Here is a 14,099-nt window from a genome sequence, read left to right on the forward strand (position 1 = left end):
CTCTACATTAATGATTTGCCCTTGGTTTGTCCTGAAGTTGAGTGTATAATGTATGCAGATGACACGGTTTTATTTGTTCATGGCAGATCAAAAGACATTGTTGCTGCTAAACTTACAAAAGCTATGAGCTGTGTCACAGCATGGCTGCAGGAATGCTGCCTGCAGCTAAATGTCTCTAAAACTGTCGGGATGTTTTTTAGTAAAACCAGTAGAGTCTCTCATGACCCTGAAATATATGTTACAGGTAAAAAATTGCAGCTGGTTTCACAGTACAAATATCTTGGATTATTGATTGACTCTAATCTCTCATTTAAAGCCCATGTTGAGAAAGTAAGTAAAAAAAATTAAGCTAAATCTTACAACTTTTAGATCAATTAGAAGTGAAATGTCTATCGAAGCGGCAAAGATATTTTTACATTCTATGATTCTTAGTCATCTTTCTTACTGCCAAACAAGTTGGTCACAGGCAAATCATAGCATAATCAGGCCACTTGAAATATTATACAAACAAGCCATCAAGGTTATGGACAAAAAACCAAGACATTACCACCATTGTGTAATTTAAAAAAAATTTTTTTTTTTTAAATTGGTCGGACTTTCATAAATTTGCAAATTTATGCTTGTTTTATAAGGCAATGCATACTTTAGCTCCTGTTCCTATGGCAGATCTTATCAGCCAAAGAAATAGCACTTTGCGAGTGACTAGAGGCTCAGTGAGAGGTGACTGTGTCATCCCCCTGCGCAAAACTACTTTCAGCCAGTCAGCTTGGTCTGTGAGAGGCGCTAGTGAGTGGAACAGATTACCAGATGAAATAAGACAGGCAATTACCTATAAGGCTTTTACTAAACAGTAAAAAAAATGGCTGATTGACACATATAGCTGTCAACACTAAAACTTGAACCTGTTGTGTCTCTTTGTCAAACAATTTGTTTTGTTATTGTTTTTAATGGCTGAATGTCGTGTTGTTGTTTTTTTCTCTCTCATGGTTGTTTTATATGTGTTTTGTGTATTTGTCATTTGCCAGTAATGTTTATTAGATTAGTTTTGTGTTGTTACTAATTATGTATATCAGTGTCATATTTTTGCTCTTTTAACATCTTGGCCAGGGGACTACAGATGAAAAATAGCCTTTTGGCTAATTCTGGCTTTTTTACTCATGTTTATTCATGTGTTTTTATGAAATTGCATTGTCCCCTTACAAATAAAATAATCTAATCTAATCTAAAGTCACAGTATTTATGTTCATTGTCCCATCCAGACGGATCAGCCCCATACGGAAATGTAATATATGTGTATATATGAAATATCAATATATAAAGTAAAAACATATATGAAACCTATTAGAAATTGGAACAATTCCATATTTTTACATATAAATGTATCCCATATATTATATATGTTTATGTATGTATAATATATATCTCATATATGAAATATCCTAATATGCTCATATAGAGTAAAATCATAAATGCACAGCTTTCAGAAATGCCATATATTAACATATATCTCTATTCCACATATATATGTTTAAATTATATATGTGACAAATCACGATCACTGACAAATGTCGTAGAGTCTTAGTATAGATTTTATGTATAAAACAAATTATATTTTTAATGTTATTTTAATACTTCACAAACCCATTAATCACAAACACATGTTAATATACTTAAGTATATACATTTATAACATACTTATGTTAACGACACGAACGTTGCAAGATATAAATATTAATAATAATAATAATAATGTGTGTGATATTCTTACCTTCCATAATATGGAGGCTGTGTGGCTACACGACCTTCCCAAAGCAGCGATGCTGAGCATCCAGTCGTCTCCACTGGCCCCTGGTCACTAACTGGCCCCCACACCGAGGGGTTTGGCCTGCTCCACTGGCTGGGGTGCACATGTGCTTTTAAAAAGACGAAGTCCCCCTCACTGTGTAACAGTACACGAGCCACTTTCCCACTGAGGAAATATTGGTAGGCCTCAGTACTTTTATCATTTTCCATCACCTCCTCCTGACAGGACGCAGTAGTTAAATATGTCCCCATAGGTTCCCTCTGGCCACTTCTTCATATCGTCTACACACGTTTACAATGATGATGATGGGACGATATGAGACCATCTGATCGCCGTATAAAGTTTTCTCTGTGCTCCCAATTTAAAACATTTAAAGCATTAACATTATTCGTCATTTTGCTAAAGTTATAGCGAGCTATAAACAATCCTCGAACTACTGAAATAGCTTCCGGATGAGCCGCGTCAGTTTAGCAGAAGTCAGATGACAAGATGCGGAAGAGCGAAGTATTAAAAGTGGGCGGGGCAGAATAAGGCCAATAAACTCAAGTCACTTCAGTTTAAATCAAAACAATAATGGACTGCATTCTAATGATGACATCACAGCACTGGAGCTCCAGAGGCTCTGTGTTCTTCTCACTCAGACTCACTTTCACTGCCTCGGCTTTAGATCAGTGTGTGCTTCTGAATCAGCCAAGTGTACGATTCCCTGTCAGCATCTGAGTGAGAATCTGCATCTTCATTGCTCAGTGTGCACTTTTATATCCGTCTGGATCTGTGTTCATTTCCAGATCACAGCTTTCTGATCTGTGTACGGTCACATACAATTTCACTTGGTTGTAGGATTTTGGATCAGAAAATGTATAGCAGTAAATTCTGCAAGCTTGTGCACACACACACACACACACACACACACACACACACACACACACACACACACACACACACACACACACACACACACACACACACACACACACACACACACACACACACACACACACACACACTTGTCACTGCACACACACACACATTCAGGAGCACACTATTGGGGCAGGTCAGATACCTGTGTCTCTTCTTTTATACACCTATCATTCTCAATGTTTCTTTTTATTATTTCCATAACCTGAATAATTAAGTTATAACTATTTTCTACATTGGATAAATCAGTTAATCTATAACTCCTCTATATTTAATGAGTGATTTTTTAGATTTCTATATATATATTATTTGCTGGTGATTTTGGATCCACATTCTCTAGGTGCTGCTCTGATGTCTGTGTCAAGGCGTGCTGACAGGCAACTGTCCTTGGGGTGTAAAACACTCTGGAAGTGAAGAGGCCTCTTTGCATGTGTTGAGCTATATGTCATCCTTAAGTGACCCTAGGGTCACACATGTTACAGGGCTACGTGACTTTTTGGGGACTCTGAGAAATGTACCTCTTTTTATGTGCCTTTCTTAACTAAATAGAATAAATTCACTTCTATACTGAGATGTGGTATCAGTATGTTTTGGAGAAGGGCATTGTTGATAGTTAGTTAAGATGTTCTCAACTTTGAGGAAGCTGTTATTCTGTGGAGCTTTGTGTGTATGTGCGTTGCATGATCTGTGCAGGTTCAGTATTGGAGATGGAATTTCTGCAGAAGATGGTAGACCTGGAGACGCTTTTCTGTGACCTCCCGAGGTCATTCTAATCCAAATCTGGTACTGGGCGACAACGAGTCTACGCATCTACGCATTTTTAGTGATATGTGCTCCTATCTGTTTACGTGTGGAAAGTTGCTTACGTGCATGTTGTTAGAGCCAATCAGAATCATTCCACATGACAATAATGACGTGGTTAGACCTTGAAAACAGTATAACTGTTCAGACATTGTATGTACGTTAGGCGGAGGCGGGGAGACTGTTAGAGGGAGTGCAGCCTACGAACTCCTTGTGAGACTTGAAGCTGGCTTCTGCTGATGAAACTGCAAACTATTCTTCAGTAAATCTTTCTTTAATTAATCTAACTGCTGACTCTTGGTCTTCATTTTTCACTACTGGTCCTGGGTCCTAAGCTGTTACCCCAACAGTGGTTAATAACACATTTATCTGTGGTGTGAGGAACTCAGAACACATGTTTAGTTTTGACGTTAAGCGTTTTCTTATAATGGTTTTCTATGGGAGGAAAACGCTTAACGTGTAATTAAACATGTTGCGTTAATTTTCTGGGCTCATCTGAATTGTTGTACAAAGTATATGTTAGTATTATGTTTCCTGAGTTTGGTGTCTTAATAACACTGTCTTAGCACATTAAGCCACGTTAAGCGTTTTAGAATGTCCAGCAGTGCTGATCTCTCTATTGTGATGTCACAGTCAGACACTAGAACTGAAGCTGCAGGAGTCCTGGAGCCCATCGCTTTCTGCAGAGTCTCGGTGTAAAGTCATTCTTCTGCTGTGCTTGTGTTTGATGATAGTTTACAATGGCTTGTGATACTGGAGTTCAATCAGAGCATTACAGAGAACTGGCCTTTGCTCTGCGTTTAGCTGCTGAACTCGCTGTACCACAGCTGGAGGATGACACTCTTCAACCAATCAGCAGCAACTTCTTGTGGAGTCTGACTGAGCGGTATGTCTATTTTTATTTGTATAATTCTACTATATTCTAGTGATGAAACTTATTTTAATATAGTTTTTCACGCGTCAAACGATCAATTTGCGCGAATCGCGTCATTCACGGTGCGAATGGAGCAAATTTGATGTGCGAAACACTGAGTTGAAAAATCTGCACTTTAACCAGTCAGGAGCTTGCTCTAGTAGTGACAACAATGAGGGCAAAATCATCTGTGGATACTGGGAGCTGTACGATACATCTTCATACTTTATAGAAACAGGAATAAAACAGGATCTTGCTTGGAAGAAAGTGAGTGAGGAGGTCGGACATTCAGGTAAGTTGTAAAAAGCGCTCTAATTTGAGCTATATATAGCACACTTTTGTCCCAATCAACTTGAATTCACCCTATATGCATATTGAGACTACAAGCTAGTTAAAGCTGGCAAATCGAACTTATTCGCCGTATTTTAAAACAATTCATATTGTTATTCGGTGTACAATCTACATAGATCCCACACACCTTCTACCTATTTTTAGTTTACAACCTCAGGCTAGGTAAAGCAGGTCAAATCCTTAACTAGATCATAAATATAAATTTATACTCACTCTCAAGTTAGAACAGACCCCCTCCGTGTCAGGTTCAGATCAACTCGTTTAGAAAGCAGAGACGTGGCAAACGGTTTCTTTTATAAATCAATTATAAGTAAATTTATTTTTCTATTAACAAAAAGTTTTACATACAATCAAATAAAAGTTTATAAAAAGAAAAAGTCTTAAGTTACAAAAAGCGGCAGTTCACAAAAGTCATCAGCAGATGTCAGGCTCGGATCATCAAGCAATGGAGAAGCAGCATGTCGCCTCAGCTTCTGGATTCCATATGGCGAACGATACCTTATATATCATTTCATTATCACACCTCTTCATTACATATTCAATCACATAGGCATAGTTCATCCAATCCAAGATTTTGAACGATTGTCAACTCCCTCAGTTGTTTCAACATATTAGTATATAATGCCTTGTGTTCCTTCATTCTCCGTTTCTTGGCTTGGATCCTCAATCTCCTCCTGCGTCTCGTCTGCAAGACATCATCCTATGGTAAAATCCTACTCCTTTGTTTTAATGCTTTATTACATACTTGCATGCTAATACAGTTTACATTTCGCTTGCTTGTCTTTTACATCAATAAATGACTTTCATACCAATGGTTCAGTGTGTTCATTTCAATCAACCAATAAAACATTTTCTACAAAGTTTTTGTCTTTGTGTCTTTACTATGAAAATAAAACATTTTTACAAAACGTCTTTGCTTCCGTGTCTTCACTATAACACCAAATAAAACATTCTCACAAAAAGTCTTTGCTTCTGTGTCTTTACTATAAAACCAAAATAAAACATCTTTACAAAACCGTGTGTCTGTCTTCTTGCTATGAACCAAAGTAAAACATTTTTACAATATCATGTTGTCATGTTTTTCCATGCTTACAAAGTCATCTATGAAAGTTGTATAAGAAAAACCTCCTTTAGGTTTTTCGGCCTTATAAACAGCTTATACATAAAAGTTGTAAAAATAAAAACTTCTTATAAAAGTTTCTCGGCCATATAAACAACTCTTCACTTCACTTTGCTATTTCTATTCTTCTTGTGACTCTTATAAAGTCAAACATAAAGGTTCTCTATAAAACCTCCACTATATTTTTCTATAAGACTCTTATAAAGTCTAACATAAAGGTTCTCTATAAAACCTCCACTATATTTTTCTATAAGACTCTTATAAAGTCTAACATAAAGGTTCTCTATAAAACCTCCACTATATTTTTCTATAAGACTCTTATAAAGTCTAACATAAAGGTTCCCTATAAAACCTCCACTATATCTTTCTTTTTCTATATATTTCTTTCATCATAAAACCATGCATAACATATTGTTTGGTTAACATAGGCCTCTCTACATTTGGCATCATCCTTGGTTACACATTGGGAGTAAGACCTCCTCACATCAGGCCTTATTCCTGTATATATATTGGGAATAAAATAATTAATTTCATCATTATTCTAACATGCCCCTCATGCAAATTTTAGTCTTTTATTTCCAAATTAAGGTAGTTTACATAACACTTCCTTTTCTTGTCATACTTGGTGAATTGAGCATAAATCTGTCCAGCTTCAGTATAAACATTTCTTTGAGATATGTTCATGAATCTCGCTACCCAGGGTCTCTTGTTCATTGGTCTGATCAAATCACCACCTATTATCTTTCCGTTAATTTGGGTTGTGGAAGGCCAATTTTTTGTACTTTGCTTAATAATCGTTAGGTATGCGCCAAATCTCTTTCGCATCCATTTACCATTAGTTATTTCATGCGGACATGCCCCAATTAACTGCCCTTCAGGAGTTTCATAGATAAAGGTGCGGCTCCTCCCAGTACTCATACAGGCTTGGCAGCCGTTAAATGTCGGAATCAGAGCCTCCGGTATCTCTACCTCGCTCCGAGCCAGCTTCCCTCTCTCGGAGTCCTGGGCTGTCAATTGGGGTTTGGCCCTCGGCCTCTCTCTCAATTGGAGGTCCCGCATCTTTTTTGGCCATAAGATAAAATATCTCATTACGTTTAATCACTCTCAAATCACTCCCTCTGCATGCAATATAAACAATTGGTCTTCCTTCTCCCAGAGTTCGTGAGCCAATAGATCGCTATACACTTCTTTCTCCACTGGGTGGAGCTCCATGAACATATATTTCAGTTTCTCCATCATTTGTACATTAATCACCTCTAACATCTTAAACACATCAACACAGTATTCCATCACATCTCGTTCATTGTACCATATTACATTATTGGTTTTTAGCAAAGCATTTGTTGCACAGGCTACCCATACACAGAATAACTTCTGTCTCCGGCCACAATAGTTCATGGCATCTCATGCATTCGTCTTATACTCTGCTCACTCTTCTTATAGGTTCGACTACACCTATTCCCCGTGGGGAGTCTCGGGGCCCTTGAGCCAAACTGTTTGATCTCGGTCTGTCCTGCTCACAGCACTTAATATATTTGCCCAATCTCCACGCAGCTACCATACATAATCGTAATACCTTTCCTAATCCTGTGCACTCGATTAGAATCAATACAAATACTACTGTCATCATGGTCAATATCAGTTTAAAGTTATTCATTAGCCACTTTATTGATTCATAGGTATTCTCTCCGATTCCGGCCATTTTTTAAAATTTCTTTTTCACCTTATCACTTACATTATGAATTCCCTCTTTGAATGTTGCTTTTCTGGGCTCTATGTCATGTAGTTGTTTGTTGAAGAATTGTTTTTTAGCCAACATAAAATAGAAAGGAAATGGTGGCATACATCTACCATTTTCTTGTGAACTGAAGTTCCTAGGGTGTCAGCATAAATTGTTTTTTCAGTTACTACTGGTTCTGAAATCATTCTGCATATTCCTTGATTTATCTCATTTCTCCTCCAATTCCCATCTACCTTTTCATTGTCGCACGTCCATCCTGCGTACGTCCACCGGTAGATACCTGCACTCCACACTACTGTCCAAAATCTTTTAAAGTCAATCATTTTTTCCTCTTTTGACAGTTTCCCTCTATCATCCAATGTCATCATGTATGCTGGTTCAGGGATGTCCTTTTTTCCATGATACTCTTTTATTTCTTTGGGAATTTTCCACAACACAATTTCTCTATCTCTTTTCGCTCTCACTCTTACAATCGGAATTGGATAATATTTTCCTAATAGGCTATTCTCATAACTGACAACTACTCCTTTTCCATTTTCCATATCTGTTATTTTGATCGGAATTACTTTTTCATTCTCTCTTGTGGCTACATCTTCCAGTATGTCAAATAATCTAAACTGAAGTATCATCTGATCTGTCATTGTACTATCTTCCGTGATTATATCAATCCATTTTTGAGAGTGCTCCAACATAGTTATTAATTTCACACCTTGACTTATAATTCCATTTGCATTACTAAACAACAACCAATGTTCCCTGTCATCGTATTTGTTTTCTGCTCCGTCTTCGTCTGCCTCACATTTCCATTTCTGCATGCACTCACATCCGATCCAACTCATCTCATGTTCCTTACAATCTTTACCATTAAATTGTTCAATCAATTTTTCTATTACTTTTTCTCTCCATATATTGTGCAACTTCCAATTATAGCTTGTTTCAGCGCATTTCTTTAAATCACTATCACTACACTCTTCCCAGGATTTATTTGTTTTAATGCTTATCTGATAGAGCTTTTCCTTGTTCTCTGCGAATTTATTTCGTTCCAAAGCTATTTCAGATATTCTTGTACTTTCGCTATACCACTGCAACCCCGGAATTGGATTGCTTAATTTCTCTCGTTTCATACATTCAGTACTTTTCGTCTGTGAATTCTTCTTTACATTCGATTATGATGTTTCTGTCTTCTACTCTTCTCATCTTTTTTTCCGTTTGTCTAAGGCGACTTCACCTGTTCTAGCTCTCTCCCTTCCTCACTCTGCCCTTCGCTTATCAGAAAGGTCGTGTCCATCTCATAATATGGATCAATGTGTGCTGTGTCTATTTCTTCCTCTATTCCTGTATCACTTAGTTTAATTCTAGTCCATAATATAATTAAGGCTATCGCAATGGTAATTACCGCTCCCGCCACAGCGGGTCTCTGCGCACACTTCTGATTCCACCTTCGTTTTCTCCTGGGATTTCTTGACCTTGAAGGCCCACGCTGGTTCTCTGCCTCCATTCCTGTAATACATCAAGCTTCCCTTGGCATTTTAATTCTCAAGTGCTTCACAAATTCACCCACTCTAGTCTTCCTTACGAGTCTTGTGTAATAAGTACGAGTCTTGTGTATTAAGTATTGAAGAGATTTTTAATACTTCAATTGGGCTTATTTCCCCTTCTTAAAAATCCTTCAATGTCTATTCCCCTTCATTGCAATTGCAAGGTTAGAAAAAAATAGTTTCATACTTACATTGCTTGATGATCCGAGCCGTATTACTGTCCATTCTTCACTATATTACTATATTTCAGTAATCATTTTTCTATTGTTTGCTTTTTTGCCAGCCAGTCTCTTTTATAGCTTTCTTTTTTTTTTCTCTCTCATTTTATATATATAGCTTTTTCTAGCCATATTTCCACATGTTTACCATGTTGACTTTACATTCCATCCAGAAAATTAATAGCTCACTTCACAGAAATCTTTCGGTCTCATACTTTGAGCAACTTTGAAGTGATATACAGCTTTGAAGTGATATACTTTGAAGTGATTTGCCGCTATCCGGCCTTGACTTCAAACCCCCTTTCTGTCCAAAGAGGTATTTTCTTATTTACAATCATTTAATTAAAATCAGATTGTTTTTGCTCCATATGCCATTCTGCTCTAGCCGAACCGTGTGTTTATCTACGATCTCTAGAACTCGGTCTCTTTTTGTAATTAGATCTTTGAACGGTTTTGTTGGATGTTTGTTTGTCGATTTTATCCACACAAAATCTCCCACCTGACACTGGTCTTCAGGCTGTTCAATTTCTTTTTTGGCTTTTCTACTCCCTGTATTCATATTAACGAAGTACAAAGCCTCTTCCATGTGTTCATCCCACTCTGTGTTGTTATAGTTAGCACGAAAAAAGCTTTTTAAGCTGCCAATTGATTGTTCACTCAGGCCGTTCGATTCTGGCCTATAACGGAGAGATTTGATAAATTTTATATGTTTTTCTGCCAGCCAGTTCTCCAGTTCATTTCCAACAAAGTACGATCCATTATCCACTCTGATACATTCAGGCCTATTCCATGCAGACATTAATTCATCAAGTGCCTTGATTATGTTTTTAGCGCTAGGGTCTCTTAATGGCTTGGCCCATATCTTGTTTAGATAAGCTTCAACCGCAACTAAAAAGTATTTGTTGCCCTTTTTTGTGCGCGGATTGAGTGGACCGGCTATATCTAAGTCCCATTCCACATTTGCTTTATCTGGGAGTATCCTCCCATAATCTTTTCTGATTGTTCTGTGGTAACCTTTTCTCATGCAGTCCTCACACTTTAACTTGATATCTCTGTACTTCTGCCTCCAATTAGGAATATTCATGTTGTTGTCTGATAAAATTCTTCCCATTAAGTTTACACCAGGGTGTTTTAAACAGTCATGCAGTTTCTGTATGGCATCTGCCCCCTTCTCTTCAACTATGATAACTCTCCTGAGTCTAGCTAATTTGTCAACTGCTTCATTCCCTTGAGATAATTCTGTACCTTCCCTGGAATGCCCCTTCTGGTGAATTACGACCAGGTCTAAATCTTTTGCCAGAATGTCTATCTCTTTCCACATCTGTTCATGCTCAATCGGTTTTTTATTGAATTTACAGAAGCCGTTCTGTTTCCACACTTCCAAGTTTTCATTTAGACTTGTTTCTACATATTTACTGTCCGTAACTATGATAGCATGTTTGGCATGCATTTCTTTCAATTTCTTCAGTGCTTGAAGTACTGCCATGACTTCTGCCGTTTGAGCTGTGCCAGGACAAGATCCCTTGTCTGTCACCTCATCACCTTTTTTCTTTTTGATTATATACGCCCAATGGGCTTCGCTGTCTGCCAAAGTTTTAGATCCATCAGTGTATATCATTATTCCTTTAAACGATGGTAATTTTGTCTTCTGACATTTCTTGCGCTCTTTGTTGATTATAGTTATGCTAGGGTCTAGTATAACGTTCTGCCATCTCTGCCATCTGGTATTTTGGGCCTTAGCATCTTTGATCTTATTTTTATTCAGATGGGCCATTACCATTTCATCTGTGTTAATCATTATCTGCCTTTCCCTGGCCAGACCTTTTAGTTCTGCATATCTTTTACTGATTGCAGCTAATTTCTTCTCAACTGGTAGAAATTTTTTCTCTGGGCTCTCCCAGTTTCCTGTCATAATGCGTATTGGTATGCAGCTCTTTTCGTTTCGCATTATCAGTTGGTAGCCTGCCTCATCTATGTCCAGATCAATCTCCAGATCTTTGTCATCCTCTCTGCCTTCCAGCTGTCCTGAGCACACAATTGCTTCCTTTAAAGCACTAAGTGCATTCTCCGCATCCTCAGTCCATTTCAATTTGTTCCCTTTTATTGTGGCATAAATCGGTTTCGCCATTTGACTAAATTTTGGAATCACGTCTCTGACATAATTCATTAGTCCCATCATTTGTTGTACATTTTTTACATTTTCTGGTGTCTTTATCTCAGCTATCCTCTCCTTCATAGTCTGTGTAATGCCTCGATTACCTGCAGACACCCAGAATCCTAGAAATTCAACTAGGTCTGTCATAATTTCACTTTTCTTTATATTGATTTTCAAACCTGCCTCTGCTATTCTTTTCAACACCTCTTTTACGGTTTTTACGTGTTCTTTCTCATCATCATTTGTAATCAAAATGTCATCGATGTATACTTCCACTGGCAGATCTTTTAATATTTCCATCATTACTGCCTGGAACACAACTGAAGAATTCACATACCCTTGTGGCAAACGTTGGTATAGATAATGTTTATTTCCCACCGTAAAGGCGGTTTTCTCTTGACTATTCTCCGATAATGGGATTGCCCAAAATCCATTTATTAGATCCAATTTCGTTAGAAATTTGCCATCCTTTAGTTTCTCAATTGTGTCCCTTGCATTAATCAGGTATCGACGGTCTGGACAGGTCAATTTATTAAGGGCCCTGTAGTTTGTCACTAATCTAAATCCTTGATTTCCAGGTTTTGGCACTAATTGCAGAGGACTATTAGTGATTGCTGAAGGCACTTCTTTAATAACTCCCTGTTCTAATAATTCCGTTATTGTTTGATCCAGCTCATTTTTTCCCAATTTGTTTATTGGATATTGTCTCTGTGGCTTGTGTATTCCGCCTAGAATCTCATGTGCATATTTTTGATCAACTAGTCCAGTGTCATTGTTATATTTTCCGCATGGAGTCTGTTTCAATGCTTGTATCAATTCTTCTTTTGATTCCTCACTACCGATCATTTTATTTCTGATGCAAACTAACTCCTGTTCTGTATCTACTTCCTTCAATCTCAGCACCTTTTTTAGATCTCTTCCTGCAAGTAAATTCTCATTACCTCTTATCATTTTTACACCAAATTTTTCTCCCATTGGTTCTTCTTCTATTTTCCCATTATACGTTTGAACTAGTACTTTTCCTGTGTAATTTATTGGCTCTGTTGTGGAGGATATCTGAGCTCCTGTATCCAACAGGAATTCTACACCTTTCACCTTTACAAACAAATCTTCGTCTCTCTCCAAAACCCTCTCATCACAGATGTGCTCCTTCAACAGGCCAATTTTATTTCACTGTTCATTTTTCCCTGCACTGTTTCTGTCTCTGACATTTTCTTCTCTTTCAGTATCTTCTTGTGCTTCCGCATTTAGAGTTAATTTGCTTCTTCCAAATCTCTTTACACTGGATTCAGTGTTTTTGCGTTTCTGTATTACTTGATCTTTCTGTGCTGGGGTTAATTTTCCCCATTCCTCTGCTGGAACGTACGTAGTCTTTTGTGCAGTACCCTTTTCGTTATCTTTAACGGTTTTCTTTACACTTCTATCCCTTTGCCATGTCGTCTTTTTAGTATTCCAGGTTTTAGGCCTGTTGGACTGACCTTTGTCACCCTGCCTAGCTTGGAATCTTGTGTTATACGGTTTACTGTTCTCCACTGAGGCTCTCTGTTTATTCATTACTTTATCTTTTCGTTGTTTTTGAACCCTAGCTCCTTGTGGTTCCTTTCTTTTTACAAACTGACTATTTAAATCATATTCAGCTAGTCTCTCCTCTATTTGTTTTTTAGTCGTGCTATTCAGAATGGTTCCCAATTTACTTCCTCCTGGTATTTTACGCCCTACGTCTCGTAGCAGCCTTACTTTATCTGACATTGGGATTTCATCCTCAATCGATAACCACACGCCAAGCAAGGGCATTTGCTCTTTGCTTGCATTCACTAGCATATCTTCCCATTGTTTGTATTTGTCTTCAACTCCTGTAAGGTCTCTAACCTTTTCTAAGGCCTTCGCTGTTATAGCATGTCCTGTGCAAGTGTGCACTAATCTTGTTATTGCTTCAAAACCTAAGCCAGCCTGTGTTGCCGCTTTAATGATTCTATCCATATAACTGCAGTAATCCTCATTTGATTTCCTAGAGCCTATCTGGTTTCTCACAACGTCAGTTAATTTTAACTCTAATAATTTTGCTTGGACATTTTGCTCCTCACTTCTCTCTCCCTCTATTCTCCTTGGAGTGCTGAAGTGCAGCTGCCTCACTGGGGTTTCCCTTTCCCTAGGGGCCTCCCGTCTCTCTAACTTTTCTTGATTTATAGCCTCTTCGCTTTCTTCCTCCCAGATTTCTTCTGGGGCCATATTCAGATTCTCAATTCGTCTACAAACTCTAGTTGTTTCTAGATCTCTTTGTAATTGTTTATTTTGATTCTTCAATATTTTTATCATATTGTCTAATTCTTTCACTATTTTTCTATTATACTCATATCCCTCTTGGAATAAAGTCTGTTTACCTGCCTTTGACCAACCTTCTTGTTCGGCTATTTCTGTCGCAGACGGGGACATACTGGCAGTCTTCACTTGACCATAAGTTAATACCTTTTCAGGTATCACTCTCTTATTCCATTTACTTAATAATTCCTGATCTCTTTTCTTCCCACTGGGATTCCTAT

This window comes from Gobio gobio (genome assembly GCF_949357685.1).
Source record: "Gobio gobio genome assembly, contig: scaffold_169, whole genome shotgun sequence".
NCBI lineage: Eukaryota > Metazoa > Chordata > Actinopteri > Cypriniformes > Gobionidae > Gobio > Gobio gobio.